This window comes from Lepidothrix coronata, unplaced genomic scaffold (genome assembly GCF_001604755.1).
Source record: "Lepidothrix coronata isolate B3197 unplaced genomic scaffold, Lepidothrix_coronata-1.0 Scaffold206, whole genome shotgun sequence".
In the NCBI taxonomy this organism is placed as follows: Eukaryota; Metazoa; Chordata; class Aves; order Passeriformes; family Pipridae; genus Lepidothrix; species Lepidothrix coronata.
Window position 1 is genome coordinate 429,454 of NW_016690386.1, and position 17,554 is coordinate 447,007.

At 36.9% G+C, this 17,554-nt stretch overlaps 1 long non-coding RNA gene across 1 annotated transcript; it reads right to left on the bottom strand.

Annotated features, from left to right (window-relative positions):
• Positions 1-8,790: 8,790 nt before the first annotated feature.
• LOC108506136 lies at positions 8,791-17,167 on the bottom strand. The gene is made up of 3 exons (XR_001877694.1): positions 17,079-17,167; positions 11,367-11,411; positions 8,791-8,869 (listed from the first exon to the last, which is right to left on the bottom strand). It is a non-coding gene; the product is annotated as an uncharacterized LOC108506136 (long non-coding RNA).
• Positions 17,168-17,554: the final 387 nt, after the last annotated feature.

The following is a 17,554-nucleotide window of genomic DNA, read 5'->3' on the forward strand; positions in this document are numbered from 1 at the left end:
CTCAAGGACTGACAAGTCCTCAATCTAGTGACCTTAGATTTTCCAAACATCAACAAGTTTGAGCCTGAAAGAACATGCTTTTCCCTGGTAAAACTGTTAGGGGAGAGAGTCCTGCGAGTCATGACAGCATAACTGTACCGTGCTGTCTGTGCTGTGGACAGGTTATTGGTGGGGGAAAAATGCTTTTCTTCTTTTTCCTTCCTCTCGACCACGAAAACCACAACTGTGTAAAAACTAATCCCCCCAAAAGCTGCAGTTCTAATAAAGTGAGGAAGGTAAAGAGAAAGAAAAAACCGAATCAATACACTAAAATTAAAAAGTAAACCATTCCTTTTGTTTTCATGTCATGATTACAGGCCAGGGGAGGGAGCTGTAGCAAAGAATATTCATCTGAAGGGGCCACTCTGCCCACCCGGCACAGGGGAGTGCGAGAGAGGGGTTTGCCTCGGGTCAGAGTTGTTCTGCCACCGGTAACTGTTCCTGTCTCACCGGGACAGCAGCAAAGCTGGAAGCCACTGCCTCACCGTGCCGTGCCAGGATTGAAGCAGCCCGATGGGTCGTCCCACGCCACTGCCACTCACCTGCTGCTTGCCTGCCGCTCGCCCGCCACTGGACCAATGCCAGCGCACCACTGCGGAACTTGTAGGAAAAAAAGTGTAGGTGAAGAAATTCAAGAAAGACTATATTTGCTTATGATTTTATAGGATATTTATAAGATAGTTATAAAATATTTATAATATATTTATAAAATGTTAATTAAAAATATACTCAAGAAATTATCATTTTATTTTGCAAGAAAAAGAAAATTTTTAGTGATGCTCATCTTAGATGGCTGGTTTATACTGACATGCACAAGCACGTTGGTTTTTGTTCTTAATGAGTATGACCTAAAGTTTCCTTCAAGTTAGGACAAAAACAGAAAGATCATTGCTTTTCCCAGTTCTAGTTTACTACACTTAAGATATGTCTCACATACATGACTAGTAGAAAAAGACATCCTTTACCCTAATAAGCCCTGATTTTTCTGTAATTGTAACTGTCCAGATTTTGAATCTTATTCCTATCATGCCTCTAGCACAAACCAGAGCTCCAGTCCTGCAAACATATGCCCATGCCTCACTTTACATAATCTCACATATGTCTAAATTTACACAGCTAGTCTGTGCCACTGAGCACAGTTTTTCTGAAAGATTAAAATTGTTCATCAGTGGTTCGGGGACCATGAATTCCTAAGAATCAGTCCAAGAATGATTCAACAGCAAATGTAAGATATCTAAAAAGTAGAACAGTATTTTTAGAAAAGCATGCCTAAGCTATTGTATAAAAGTCATGTTCACAGAATCTTATCATTCCTGACAAAGATCATCCAATAACATTAGGTAAGGAGTCTGCAGGGACCAAGTGCTGTGATTACAAAAAGAAGAGGAGGAAAAGAAAAAGATGGGACAAATGAAACGTTCTATGTGTGGCAAATTGTTTGGAAGCAAGCCATATTTTTCTTACTGTCACCAACAGAATAAATGCAAGATGCTTTCATCTGTAACGGTGTTTTCAAGTCTGCAAAAAAGCATTTCCCCACACATTTGCCAAAATTATTATATAGGACAGAAATTGAGAAAACAGCAACACCGCAATTATAACTGTTTGCTCTTCTCGGACAAATAACAACTACCTAATTGCCATCACTGCGTTCGAACAGTGCGGAGGCTTTTTAAACAAAGAGGTGAATGCTGCCCTTGAAAGCCTACTTGCCATTTTCTACTCCTCTGCCTAGGGGCATAACCAGATGATTTATTTATGCACAGCTTGTTTGCACAACTGGAGCTGCTAAGCTGTGAAAAATTACAGATAAACATTTGGGGGGTTAAATTATGGACATCTCCTCTAAGGTACCTTAGACATAGTTAATTTTGTTTGAGCTGATTTTCAAAGCTACAGAGGGCTTCTGCTGAGTGTCTGGGGGAGTCATGTGTTTTCATCCTATTTCCACTTCTAACATTCTTTTCTATTTGGAAAAACAAATTACCTTCTGTCAAGAAAGTGTACCTGGAGAGACACGTTCTTTTCCAAAGTTTATCTCCCCTTAGGTCAGCATTAGCCAAAACCTTTTAGCATCCAAAAGTTATATGGGGATTAATGTGAAAGAAATGTGTACCTCTGAGTCAAATCCTAAAAGATGACTATCCACACAATAAAAATCCTGAATATTCTTCAGGAGCTGAAGCATAGATCATTTTTATTTTTTTTAATCTATCCTTTTCAGTTGTCAATACTATTGTGATCATTGCTTCCATGAGCCATCTACACCACAAAATCAAAGATAAAGCAATGTGCTGAATGTGTCCCATCACTAAAAACAACAAAAATTTTTGTAGATGGGTTCACAGCTAACTACCTTGTTATTACAGGTTTTAGAGCTTGCTCATCACTCCTCTTCTTTTTCCATTGAAGGTGAGCAGTGAGCCTGAAAAGGCTTCAAAAAAAAAAAAAAAAAAGCTTGAAATTTCCTCGGGGTGGGGGGAAGGAAGGAAGGAAGGAAGGAAGGGAGGGAGGGAGGGAGGGAGGAAGGAAGGAAGGAAGAAAGGAAGGAAGGAAGGAAAAGAAAGGAAGGAAAAGAAAGAAAGGAAGGAAAAGAAAGGAAGGAAAAGAAAGGAAGGAAGGAAAAGAAAGGAAGGAAAAGAAGGAAAAGAAAGAAAGGAAGGAAAAGAAAGAAAGGAAAAGAAAGGAAGGAAAAGAAAGAAAGAAAGAAAAAGAAAGAAAGAAAAAGAAAGAAATAAAGAAATCTCATAATGCCCATTCAGTGACTTTGATTTGAATATTTAATTTTGAATATAGTGATTCAGTAGAGGCGTTTGTCTTTAAAAGTCTTAGGTCCCATTCATTTTGGCATTACTCACATTTCCCTCAACATTCTCTTAGATCATGCGATGTTTCACACTTAACAATGAAAACTGTACTGCACAGCACATTAAGTTGCTTATTTTCTATCCGGATGTATTGCTTCTCTTTCAGCTGTGAAATGTTACACTCTGTTTCCTCACACGGATGGAATAGATGCCACTATGAAGAAAATATTGACTGTTATCTCTGCAAATGTGTTTCTAAATATGGTGCCTTTGACAAACATACAGCTGAACTAAATTAATGTTTCTTATAGAAAAAACTACAAACCCAAATCTTTACTAAAATTAACAGTTCTATTCTTTGACTTGTGGAAAATATGCACCATAAAATGGTTGCAAAACTGGGACTAAAAGCCTATTTATTTGGAAACATTGCACTGTTTTACCATCAAGGTTCCTAAGGGTCAGAACAGACAAACTTATAGGCTGTTTGCTAAAAATCTGAGAAAGTCTACTGACAATGCAATGAGAGAGAAACTACACTACTATTGGATATATTGTGACTACTGTATGGCTAAGTAAAAAAAATCCATTCCCAACAGTTTAACACATTTCCTGGAAATTTTATTGGATAGTGGAAAATTCAGTCCTTGGTTTTTAAATGTATCAGTCAAAAGTAGCCCTAAGGTGAAATCATACTTTGGCTGCTCCTTCATGACTGATCTATAATGCCACAATTGGATGTAGTGATATCAAAATTTGGTCTTGCCAAACATACAATGAGTACTTGGCTCATCCAAAATATCTGGACATATCTGCATGGCTTAGATACGACAATCCTCATCTATCCCCAGTTTTAAAATAGTGCCACTCTAATCACATCCCCGCTTCTGACAATTTATTTTAACCTACTGATTTATGGTAGAATGATTGCCTGTGGAAACTGCTGAGCACTAGCTTCTACAAGTCAAGTATCTTCCAAAAATTGGCCCTAAATGTAAAAGATGATTACCACAAATTGTGACTTAATGATGTCTTCAGAGTAGAAACAAAACAGAGTTTGTATGGGTGGTTCTGTATTACAATTGTTTATACCAATAATTTTTCAAGATATCTACATGGAGCCATAAAAATGAGACTTGACTTATTGCAGTGTTCAATTTTGATTAAAGACATGGTGATTGTCACAAAATAGGAGTAACCTAAAATTGAAATGACCCTTTCAATAAACTGTGACTCTTCAGATAAAGACAGTTTTGTTTGTATCACTACTTTTTTCTTTAAATCTCAGTACTTTATTGCTAGCCTATATAAAGGGACCTCTTTTGAGAAAAGCAATAGCCATAATCATTTATTGGTGATTTTTAATCCAGGAACTTTTTCAAATTTTTTTTTCTTGGTATAGAACTGACCAGAATGGAATGAAGACTTTCATTCCACAACTTCTGAGTTTTTTGACATCTGTTTTCCTTCCTGACTCTAGTAAAAATCAATTCTGCAAATATTTTTAGAAAAAAATGGAGTTATTCAGACTGTCACTTTGACTCAGTGCTTGAAAGTTCTTTATTCTTTATCTATAGCTCTTTACTTTGAACTGACACAAACAATTTCACAAAATCTTCAGATAAAATCCTTTTTAAAATAACTGTGTGATTGTAAAACCTCATATTGCTATTCTTTTTCCATCTTCCACCTCCACCCTATCCCCTCAAAAAAGTTCAAACGTACTACTGAAGAATAGAGCTGGCCAGAATTTTTGTGTGAAGTATTTCTCCAGTAAAAGGCAGAATATTGAACATGGAAATTCTGATATTGAACAGAACAATAATTATTTTTTATAATCTTACAGTATTCTGTGAGACAAATCTCTGTTTAAATCAGCTTAATGAAGATTCTACAGATTTTAAGTTGATCTCCTTCACACTAAAGGTACCCTAGGAGTCAATACGGGGGCACATCCCCTTCAGCATCTTCATTAATCACCTGGATGATGGGACAGAGTACACCCTCAGAAAGTTTTCAGGTGATACGAAACAGGGAAGAATGACTAATACACCAAAGGATTATGCTGCCATCCAGAGGGACCTCAAAAGGCTAAAGAAATGGGCTGACAGAAACCTCATGAAATTCATCAAGGAGAATTGCAAAGCCCTGCTCCTGAACAGGAATAATTCCAGGTACCAAAACAGGCTGGGGACAGCAAGGCTTGAAAGCAACTTTGAACAAAAAGCTCTGGGACTCCTGGTGTACACCAAGCTGACCGTGAGTTTGCCTTAGTGTCAAAGGCAAAGAGCCTCCTGCACTCAGACTCTTGCCAGCAGATTGAGGGAGGTGATCTTTCTACTCTCGTCAGCCCTGGTGAGATGCATCTGGAATACCAGGTCCAGACCTGAGCTCCCCAGTACATGAGAAAAATGGAGCTACTGGAAGGACACCAGTCAAGGGCCTTCAGGATGATTAAGGGATGGGATCCTCTCTCTATGAGGAAAGGTTGAAAGAACTGGCATTGTTTAGCCTGGAGAAAAGAAGGCTCAGGGGGATCATATCAACGTGTACAATCCGTGATGGAGGTGAGTAAATATTACAGAGGCACACTCTTCCCAGTGATGCCCAGAGACAGCACAGTAGGCAATGGCCACAAGCGGAAATATGGAAAGTTTTATTCAAACATAAGAAGAAACTCTCATTCATATGATGCTTGAACACTGGCACAGATTTCCCATAGAAATTGTGAAGTCTTCAGCCGTGGTGATATTCAAACACTGAGCAGACACCATTCTGAGCACCCTGCTCTAAATTTGTTCCACAAAAATGAACCATGTTGTGTGTCCAATACAAAGTCAACTGCATTACTGTGTGAATGTCCCCTAACAAAAGTAAAACCTGTAACATCAAGCCCTCTTGGTTTTCATACTGACTTTTGTCTGTTTTCCCTGCTGATCTTCACAATTGTACTCTTTGCTGGAGATTCAGTTTATGAGTGTTACCCCCTGTGAATCAAGAGCATGTGCTTTTTTCTAAGTGGCATGTTGTTGTTTCTAACTCTTCAATATCAGCAGAGAAATATTTAGAAAAGAGCCAAGAGGCAGAGAGCTAGAACCTTTTGCTCATCTCACTTGTAGGCAATCAGTTCACCCAGGAGCTGTCATCTGAAGTCAATCCACTGGCTTTACAAAATGCATGCAATCTCAGAATTGTTTCCTTAGAGGATGCTGCATCTAGCAAACAAATTGGAATTAAGCTTATTCACCTGTGGGCCATTATAACAGCGGTGGCAGCTTGGCAGGGCAAGAAACATACAGCCAATGTAATCTGCAACTAACATACTAAATCTATTTGGCATGGAAGAGAAAGGGAAAAAAAAACAAAACCAAACCCAAACAACCCAAGAGATAAGGATTACAGGCAGAAACATCTCATAGGAAAAGCTTTTCTTTTTCTGTCTCTAAGGACAAGACCCATTTTTATTTCTAGTGAGGGTTTTTATTGTGATTTTTCTTTTTTCCTCCTTCAAGTGCTCTTGTTTCTTTGCCCCTCTGTGTTCACTAAAGTGATTTCCAGTAATGGCTGAAGAGTGTGAACACTCCTTTATTTGCAGGATGTCAAGGTACATGCAGATTTCCTCTAGGCTACCTGGAGGGAAAAGGCAATGGCCTGTGCAATAAGCAGACTTCCACAGAAATACTTTAGGCCTTCATAATCCCCGTGAGGGGAAGAAAAGCTTCAGGCTTTTTCAGTCTGAAAGAGCAGAGATGTAGATAGATTCAAGCCTCAGTAGTTCTGTGTTAAATACTACATAGAAAGGGAGATGCTCTGAGAAATCCCAAGGGAAATGTAAGAAGAAGGATGAAAATCATTGGGAGAACTGCTATGAATTTATATTTGTCCTAGGTTACAAACACATGGCTAGTGATGGTGACATACTGTTATTTTCTACTGTCGCAGAAATCTTGACCAGCATCCAGCAGTTCTGTGACCAGCATAACTCTACAGGTATGCTTCCAAATCTTCCTCTTGAGATGTTAATCACTCTAATCACTCTGGTAGAAAGTTCGCAGTTATTTTGCAGTTATTTCTGGGTAACATGATTTATTTATAATGCAACACAGGCTGTGTTTCTTCTGAAATGAATCAAATAATATATTCTATCCTACATTAAATGAGAGAAAAGGAACATCACCTATGGCATGTGGTCTGCTTTGGCACATTTCTCTGGCACCTTTTTGCAAAGGAAGTACCTATATACTTATTTATATCCTATCATCCATCCAACAGAGCAGGAACATTCAATTTAATTTCACATGCCCTGGATGTCCTCAGACACGTGTTAGAAAATACAAGGTGCATAACTGCATTTTTCATCTTTTACTGGCATTTCTTTTCTCATACTGACATCAAAGGATGAACATAGCTATAGTGGGAAAGCCAGTGAGAGCACTATACTGAGAAAACTGGTGCAACATGAAAAGGAATCATGGAAAGCATGCTTTGGAGTGAAATCACTCCCCCACTGCCTGATGTATGGAACCTATAATGAGAAGGGAAAGGTTACAGGTAACATTTCTGTTTAAGAGACCCCTAATTGTTTCCATCCATTCTGATTATTAGCTTTCAAAAGTCTTTATTTTCTCTATGTCTCTTTTCACCGAAGAGGATCAAGTGAAATGTCCCATGATGCAGTTCAGTAATGCTTCCGTAAAAAAAGGATCACTTTGGAATAAGACTTTTTCATTTCCATTTCATTTCCTTTCTAATGACCTAAATGTTCTTCTTCTGAGATGCTGTAGCATGCTTTAGGATGTAGATTTCCAGACTTCTGGAATGCACAACACCCCAACTACTTTGACCTGGGCTATCCCAGAATCCCACTTGCACTTCTGCCATCTCACTGAGTTTGCTTGTTTCCTCACTGGCTTTGCCTGATAGCTTGCACTATTTCTAAAACATATCCAGTATTTGTTACATTGAATAAGCACTCTCTTTATTACAGCCATTATGCATATCATAGAATCATAGAATGGTTGGAAATGGTTGGAAGGGACCTTAAAAATCATCTACTTCCAACACCTTCCCTTGCCATGGGCAAGGATGACACCCACTACAGCTTGTTGCTCAGGGCCCCATCCAAGTCAATCTTGAATGCTTCCAGGGACAGGGCATCCACAAATTCTCTGGGTAGTCTGCTCCAGTGCCTCATCACCCTCTGAATAAAGAACTTCTACCAAACATCTAATCTAAATCTCTCTTATTTTAAAACCATTCCCCCTTGTCCGATCTTGCTTTTTTCTCCCTTATAATACACTTGTTACATGCAGGCTGTTTGGGGATTGTTATGGGAAACATTTAATTTACCATTTTTAGAATCAGTTGTGTGTTTTTCATATCATATCCAGAGCTCTCACTGGATATGCTGCTGATATACTTCTGTGGCTACCTGTCTCCGTAATATCTCTTTGTCATTCTGTAGCCTTGTGTGAAAATACTAATAATATCTGAGTGAAACCTGTAAGTTTTAACAGTATAGAAGCTTCCTCTATATTAGAATAAATATCTACTCAATTATGTTCCTCGAAAGCTCTCTACAGTTTTAAATCAAACAATATAATTTAGAAGTTGTGCCTGATAATAATAATTCAGAAAATACATATCTTCTTTTTGACTAATAGATACAAATTACCCATCATTCTAAAGATGATATTAATACTAATATTGGTATCACACCACTAAGATGAACTCCCTGTTCATAAAGAGTTATCATTGCAGACATCTGGCAAATTGGTTGTTAACTTCTAACACAATTGATATGCCTTTTTTTATTACAATATTCTGTTTCAGAAAAACAGAGCCCGTTTCCCAGTGATGAACCATTTTAATGATTTTGTGTAGAAATGCAGTTAATGAAAAATAATGACAAGGGTCTTCTGAAATCAGTTTTTTATTCTCTGTTCCAGCAGTACTCATTACAATATCACAAAATTATGTCTTATGAAGATGATGCACAGGTACACTTCACTCTCTGAGGCTGCCTACCATAAACAGGAAAAAATTGCACAAGTATCAGGAGAATGTCCTACATTGCTTGGATTGTCCAGCAAATAGAAGCATTAAAATAATTTATTCTTTCTATTACATTATGTGAGATATTGCTCTTTCCCAGTTGCTGTTTTCTCTTGCTATGAGCATCCAAATGAGGAAATGAGAGCCTTAAGTTAACTTAAATTTTAAAATCAGACTTATACTACTTCTAGGCTTAAGCACATGCATAAAACACTAGAAGCACAACTGAAACCTCTTATTATCACTGTCACTCTGTTATATTTTTTCTTGAGCACAAGCATATTGCAATTATCACAAAATACAGTGGAATATAGTAATATATAAATGTTCATGCTTGATCAGCTCAGTGGGCCGTTCAGCTCAGTATCCTGTCTTTATTAGCAGTTAATGACAGATGTTTCCAGAGGAAGTATAAGGACTCTATTATCCCGTGAACTGCTCTCTAGCCACCTATTTTTCCATAAGTTTTTTCAGTTAAGAGGTTTGATTATATGCTGAAGTATGAATGTTTATATCTCTTTTCTATCATACTATATCTGCCACAACATGGAGAATTATTTGACATTCATAGAGGGTAGAGATCCCAACAACTTGGCTTCTCTTTAGGTGTGAGTAAGATCCAGATTTGATTTCTGCTGCCAAGCTCTGCTATATTATGATATTATTATTATAATAATGATTATTGTTTTAATTTTTTAAATTTATTATTATTAATTTGGACTAAAACAACTGATGGTAAGGCACAAGATGCTGGAAACCGCTTTATGGCAGTGTACAGCAGTCTGACACTTCCCAGCTACAGGTTAGATTACTTAAGCTTTTTTTAATATACTTAATGTGTTGATAGACTTTAAACATACAGTTAATTTTCAGTAACTACACTGATAATCTCAGAGACCCTCACATCAATCAGTTAATGTATGGAAATGCTCTAATTCTAGTATTCAGACAAAGGCACTGACTCCTATTTGCTCCACCTCTACCATGTTTTTTTTCCAGCAGGTACGTAATCATTAGCTTTTTTATTTATTTCAGCCATTTTAACTGATTCCAAGATATGGTTTAGTGATCTGTTCTCTTTTGGATGGGATCTACATGGTTTCAAAACAGAGACACATTTGCCACTTTCCAGTCTCAGAAGATGGTAGCTGATTTTAATGAGCTAATGATTTTAATGATTTTTAAACATTTTCCTTATTAGATGTGTATTTAATCTGGTTTGGGTTTTTTTCCAGAACTCTGCAAAGCACTCAGTCTTGGGAACTTACAGCTTAATTTATCATTTTGTTCCACAATGTCTCACTAAGAGCTTGCAAGACTCTAAACACAGACAGGAGGAAAAAACCAAACACCCTGCATGATGATAAAGTCCAGCACTTTGCTGAATGGGCTTGTAAACACAATAAAATCTGAAGCAAAGTACTTCTGGAAAGTGCACAATTTGTCCATGCTCTAGGAAGCACACATTACAGTCCCAGAGCAGTGTAAATGGCACTGTTCTGCACTGAAACCGTGTAAGAATCTCACAGGAATCTGGTGATGTGGTGGGAGAGTTGTGAACTGAAAAGAAGAAAAATCTGGTGAGAAATAGAGAGAAATCACAGTAAAGTCTCTCTTACAACACACTATAGATGAACTCCCAAATTTGGGGGGCTTGGAAGCGATTAAATTTTGGATAGAAATGTTCAGATTGCAAATGTAATTTCTTAGCACACACACACAGTTTAACTGTATATGCAATTTTATTCAGTACATGGCCTTTAAGCAAAATTATTCCTGCTGGAAAAGTAAGTGTAGGTTGCTTATTTTCATGTTGGTATTTGACAAATCCTCATCCATGTTACTATGTTAATAGTAACTTAAGTGTTATTTTACTATATCATCAGTAACAAGAAGTCTGTGTTGAAAAACATTAATAAGCCAATTCATTTTCTTTACTTCGACAAATAAATTGACAATTCTGTTTTTAATAATGCAGCAATTAAAGTGTAGTTCATACAGGGCAACATCAGCATAAAGACAGTTTTCTACTCTTGCTGCGACATAACATAGGACTAACAAAATTAAAATGTGTGAAAATGTCATCCATTATTCTTTTAATACCATCACCCTATCCCTCTGACTAGCAAGTCCACTAATGCTAGATCTTAAATTACACATAAGCTGAAGCAAATACCCTGAAATCTAACCCAGAACAGCTATATGCAATAAATTCTATTAAGCTCTATCATGTTTCTCTGAGAATAAATATTACCACACCATGAATCTTTTACTAAACAGACATTTCAAAATTGCCAAAAAGGAGTCAACATTCTTAATCAGTCAGGGCCACATTAGGAATTGTGATACAGTTCATTACTCATGAGATGTTACACAGCATTAGAGACTTCCATAGGCTTAATTTGACATTAAGCCATCAAACTGTGTAAAATAAATTATAAGAAAAGTAACTTCAAATACATTTACCTTACAAACAGATCTGAATTTTGCACACATATTTTCTTCCTGAGACTGTAAAGGTAGAATATGATGACAAATGTATGTTTTAATATATTTTTTTAAATCATCATTAAACCCTATTTTTTCTTAGTGTGAGGAAAAGAAACATTTTTGTATAGCAGTTATAGTTACCGAAAAATGCCAGCACTCTTCAGTATTTTTTTCTATGCTGAGCTTATACTAATAAGCTCAAATTGAAGAATTTTGTCTTTTCTGTTGTCCGTATATTACTGATAAGAATTTAGAATATTTCAGTCTTTCTATAAATGTATTTTAGCCTTTGAATTACTTGCAAGCTGTGTTTGTATTTGAAGCATTTTGCTCACTGAAGCCTACATTCAATGTTTTTTTTCTATAAACTTTTGAAGTACTATCTTCTGAGTATGTTCAAAACCACATTAGAGGAAGTTTTTCAGCTCAAAATGTCTCACTTTTTTTCCCCTCAGTTTCAAAAAAGGACCATCATGGCTGTTATCTTCAGTACTCACTGAAAGACCAAAAGATACACATAGGACATAGAGACACAGTCATGCCAAAAATACACTGTGAGACAACTCTTTGTCATCTCTGAGGAGATGTACGAAGGAGAACAAATGAAGACTGAGCCTTCCGTAACTCTGCTGGCTGGACACAGATATCGTCTCTGTGTATTCAGGTGAGTAAATGGTACTGCTGATCTTGAGAGGAAGGGACCCAATGCAATCCACTGTTCTTAAGAGCTGAAAACAGATCATTATAGTTTAGGACATGTACGTAACATACCCATAAATTCTTATAAAGTCTTTAATCACACAGTGTTTATTCCTGGCGATTATAACTCCTTCTCTTTTGTTTCATGCCCTCTTTCTGCAAAACTTCATAAAACTGTTCTGAATGTTAAATTTTGTCAGTAGCCTCAGTCACCTCAGTGGCTCTCTGACCCAAGAAGGGAAAGACATTTTTGATCTTCAAGGGCCAGAGGCATTAAGCTTGCACAGTCTGAGGCAGCAGCTCCATTTATGCTTCAATCTGAGCATTGTTGTAACTGACCAAAATAAGTAACACATTAATAGAGTAGGACATCATTAAAAATTTAATTGGTCATATTAAGTGTTAAGAGTCCTGAATTTCAGATGCTGAAGATCAAAAATCCTCAGAATAGTCCTTCCTGTTGAGCTTAAGTCATGGGACTGATTGTGTCCTTTGTAATGTATAGAAGGAGTAGGGAAGGGGCCATTTGGGGGATCATCATGGCACAGGCCTGCCTGCCACAAGGTCTCAGTCTGTTTGGTTCTCTTGAAATCTACTGAAGATCTCCCTTGGCTTCCAGCAGTCTGAGATTTCATCTCCTGAATTAATGGGAATAGCATGAAAACTAAGTGCCCTGCCAGAATCACCCTACTCCTATCTGCACATCTGACTCGCTGTAGTCTGGAAATGAATTAAAGGAGACAATTTTTTCAGATAGAGTCTTTGAGAGTTGAGGTGAAATTGTTTGCACATGATTTCTAATTTCTCTTTTGGTGTCATTTGAAGGATAACAGACTCCTGAAGTCTTCCTATATTTATTATTTTCTCCTTTTCCTCCTCTACAAGGGAGTAGTCTTTTGGAATAATGAGGTCCTGCTTAGGCAAGACAATTTTTATTGCTATGCCAATGGATATACAGTATCTAAAGGAAAAGAAACCCCCCCCCTCACCTTCTACCAGCATTAGTTTTGATTAAGCTTCTCTGCATGTCTGTCTCTTGGAAGAGGAATGCACAGTCCACTGAAGGAATGAGGGGATCTGCCTGCTTTTGGGGCAACAGTTTGCTAGCCTACCATACATTTTCTATTAACTCATCAGACAGCTGATGGACAACAGGATTAGGTGTGCAAATGGTCTAAAGAAAGGATATTGAAGCCCAGTGTCCGGACAGGTGCCGACTTCCATGCTTAGAAGGAACAATCAACCCTCTGAATGCAAGATTTTGCAGAATAAATGTTTATCTTCTGCAGAAAGATATCTGGTTACCCCATGAAAATAAGTGTCAACAACACTGCATCAATCTGGGTCATACAAACCAGAGTATATTTTATACAGACGATGCAGAATATAGACTTATACTTCAATAATCATTAGTAGGACTGCAGCTGAAATCTTATGTCCAGTTTTGGGAACCACTCTTCTGGATAGATATGCATAAATTTTAGAGGATGTCAGGGCAGATCAAGGAGAATGAGTGGTGGTTTAAAAATCCAAATTCTAAGGAAATTCTGAAAAAATTTTTTTATTTATTCTTCAAGAGAAAAGTGAGGGGCTGTAGAATGACATTCAACAAATTTGTGAGAAGCTTTGGACACTAAGGAGTAATCTGGTCACCATATCAGTGAGAAAAGGAGAAGAAGTAATTGGCAACAAGAGAGATTTAGATTACTTTTTAGAATTATGTCCTGCTCAGAAGATTGATTCACCAAGGAACCAATTCTTTGAACTTTCCATTGCTGACAGTTTTTGAATGCTCATATTAGATATCTGTCCAGCATGACACAACAAGTACAGGTAACTTGGAAAAACCTCTCATGTTCCATTCTAAGCATTAACTTGTTTCACCTTTTTCTTTGTATTTTATTGCAATTCTGTAAACCTTGAATGCATATTGCTAATGAAAAAGACACATGCTGACACAAAACAGATTTTTAGTATTTGTACTTCGTGAAGCAAAATGCTCAGGTGCTAACCAGACCTAAGTTTGAGAAAACTTAAGGCAAATCAAAATCAAGTAGTGACAACAGTACAGCTGACAGATTGGAAAATAAAGATGAGCATCAATTCTGTTTGAGTCAGATGCATATTGACTCAATTATGTCCCTATTACTATCCTTGAATAAATTATTAGTGAAAAAAAGAGACAGAGTCAATAATAGGGTTTAGTGTGGGAAGGTGCAGTGCAACAGTAATTAGGATGTGTTATGTCTACAGTAAGATATCCAAAATGTAATTACTTACAAAGTATTTCATTCTAAACCACATTTACAATACCATTCTCTCTTGGCAAACAAAATTGTTTTAAACAAGAAATGGGGAGACAATGTCATCTTTACATCACATAAAAAAAAAAAATCTAGAAAACTTACTCATTTACCTGCTTTTTAAACAGAACCTTGAAAGGGAACTCCTTTCATCTTTAAAGCCTATTTTTGGATGCAAACTAAAATTATCTAATTATAATAACAAATATATGAAGATAAGTATTACTAATGAATATGATGGTTTGCAAGTTGGGAGATAGTTTGCATTCTTAGCTGTGGCACAAATGCTTTATTACAAAATGCCAGATATTTTATATAGCTCTTGCAAATACATCTGTCACAAATGTAAAATGTCACAAGCCACTTACTACATTTAATTTTAGCTTGCAAAGTGGAGTTTGAAACACTAGATTTGAAGTCTTTGAGCATTAAGGGAAAGAACAGTCTCTCAGTTTGAAACACCATTGTCAGTTCCCTCAACAAAAACATGAATTTAAAGTTTGAAAAAGTTTGGAAGCAGCTAAAGATTTGAACTTCACAGCTGAGACTTGTCAAATATTGACAGCCAGTGCATAAAAGGTATACGTTATTATGCAGTAGATAGAATATATTCCCATTGACCATATACTATGGAACTTATTTGAAAGTAAGTCACATATGCAACAATAGTGAAAAAAAATATTATATCAGATATTTTTAAAGGTTTTAGTGTGGAATTTTTTTCTTTATACTTTTTAATGCAAAGAATTCCACAGATCTCAAGTTTAAAACTCATTGTCATTGAACACATTATTAATAGGATGACAACCTTTCATTTTCATAGCAATTATAGTGAATTGCATATAATTTGCATAATTATTGTATAATAATGCACATTAGAATAATGTCAAAAAGCATAAATACGTATACTTCTTTGTTTTAGCAATGATAGATACCTTGAAGCATTAGGCATTGATACATATCCATTTTTACTTACTACTTGATTGGACATACTAAGGTAAGAGGTCTACAAAGGAAAGGACAGTGGTAGAGATATTCAAATGTAGCCAGTGTTAACTTGGGACTGCTTCCAATGTTTGTATTCAAAATATTAATCCTGGAAGAGAACATTCCTTCAGGAGATATTTTAACTTTTTATCGTGGTAAAAAATGTCTCAACTGTGCCCATTGCTTCTTTTTATCTTATAATATATTTAGGCTGTTAATGGACTACAGTGCAATAAAAATACTATTAAACAGAGTCTGGCCAGCAGCTGGGAAGTAGAACTATTGTTTACACTGTTCTTGTACTGCAAAAGACAGAAGCAAGGAGCTTGAGCTTGAGCACAGAAAAGCTGCCCCAGCAAGTGTGGGTAGTATCTGTGGAGCCTTCTGGCATCAGGAGCAAACACCAACCATGGCAAAGGAGAGGAGAGGAGACTTTTCTTGTTTAGTGTAGCACCTAACAGATCTCATTTTTCTCTGTTCACAGCATTATTTTTTCTGCATTATTAATTGTATTCTAGCAAAACAGAGTGCTATCACCATTTTGGTGGCTTTTGGCAAGTCACATCAACAAAATAGGCATGGTTCCAGCCCAGGGCTCTGTGTCAACAGCTGTTTCGGTTGCAGCTTGGTTTTTCTGGGGCCCCAACTTGCCTCAGAAAAACCTGATGCCCTCTCCTGTGCTCAGAAGGAATAGTGTCTGTCCTAAACATTAAAAGTCATGAGATGGGTCTGAAGTGGAAAAATACATCTCCTTCTCTCTCTCAGTAGTCAGTAGTCCCATGGGGTGTACTTGTACATCTTCAGGTTTTTCCGTGTTAGTTGGTGAGTTCCATACCCTTTTTTTTTAAACAGTCATAACTTTCTGGCTTTTTTTTTTTTCATTTCAGCAGCTAGATTTCTAAGAAACTTCAACTTAAAATCAAATTATAAACATTATCACCCCTGATTAACTCTGATTCCAACCGCTCAGGACTCAAAACTCCCATTAAAAAATCCTATTCCACGTGCAAAATAACCACAGGACTTCTCAAAAAGCTGTTTTTATCCTGTGTATATTTTAAAGAGCAGTTCTATTCTGAACAGTAGAAAACAACGTCTTCTCCCATGTGCTTACAATGTCACTTCTGCTCCCTTCAGTCAAGAAAATAATAACACCTTTTATTCCTACTGGCCCTGAAAAACTAACCACTCCGAAACAGCTGATGTGACTTGTTATGACCTGGGCAATCACAAATTATTTGCATATTTCTCACTGAGAGACCAAGGGGTCATGCAAATACAATTTTATTAAGATGAAGGAATAGTTGCAACTAAAGATATAATCCTTTTATGTGGTTCGTAATGGAAAAAAGGTAATGTTATCTACCTTGACTTATGAGATCACATTGAGTTTGAAGGACTAAAAGCCGAAAATATTCTTGTTTTTCTCCCAGTTAAAACTAGCACTTTCAATTTGGAACCAATTCAAAGACAATAAATGCAGAATTTTATGATGCTATTTCTACAAAACTGCTTTTCCAGACTGAAACTACACTTAGAAGTTAATTTGTCAAAACATGTCTAGAAAGTGATGAAGCACCAATGGAATCTATATAGCAGAAACTGAGGCAAGCCATATCCTTCCATAAAGCCATCCTCACTATCTCAATCCTGCACCAACACTCCTCCCTAACCAGGGCAGTTTCTGGGCTCAGTTTACCTTGGGTTGCAGTTCAGGAACAAGGAGGTTGGACCAGATGACCCACTGTGGTCCCTTCCAACCTTACCCATTCTCTGATTCTGTGATTCTGTGAATACAAACAGCAAAGTGAGAAAGATCATGTCATTAATGCCATTCCTCTGACTGTGGTCACACTGAAGGAACAAACTCTATCTATTGTCTCATATAGTTGGTATTATGACGTGTACAAGATAGACCTTGATTACATGCTTGTTTCTCTTGTTGCTTTCTTGTTTCCTAACAAGTTCTGGAGGTCATTTATAAGTACTGCTCTTATTGAAATAGTGGGCTAAATTGAAGAAAAATAAAAAACAACAGATGTAAAACCCTAGACAACAAACACTGTTATGACTGGAAAACATATTTCCCATTGTGACAGAAATAAAGGTATACATTGAATTAGATGCAGATTGAAATACTGACAGTTTGCCACAGTTATGCTCAACAAGTACTTA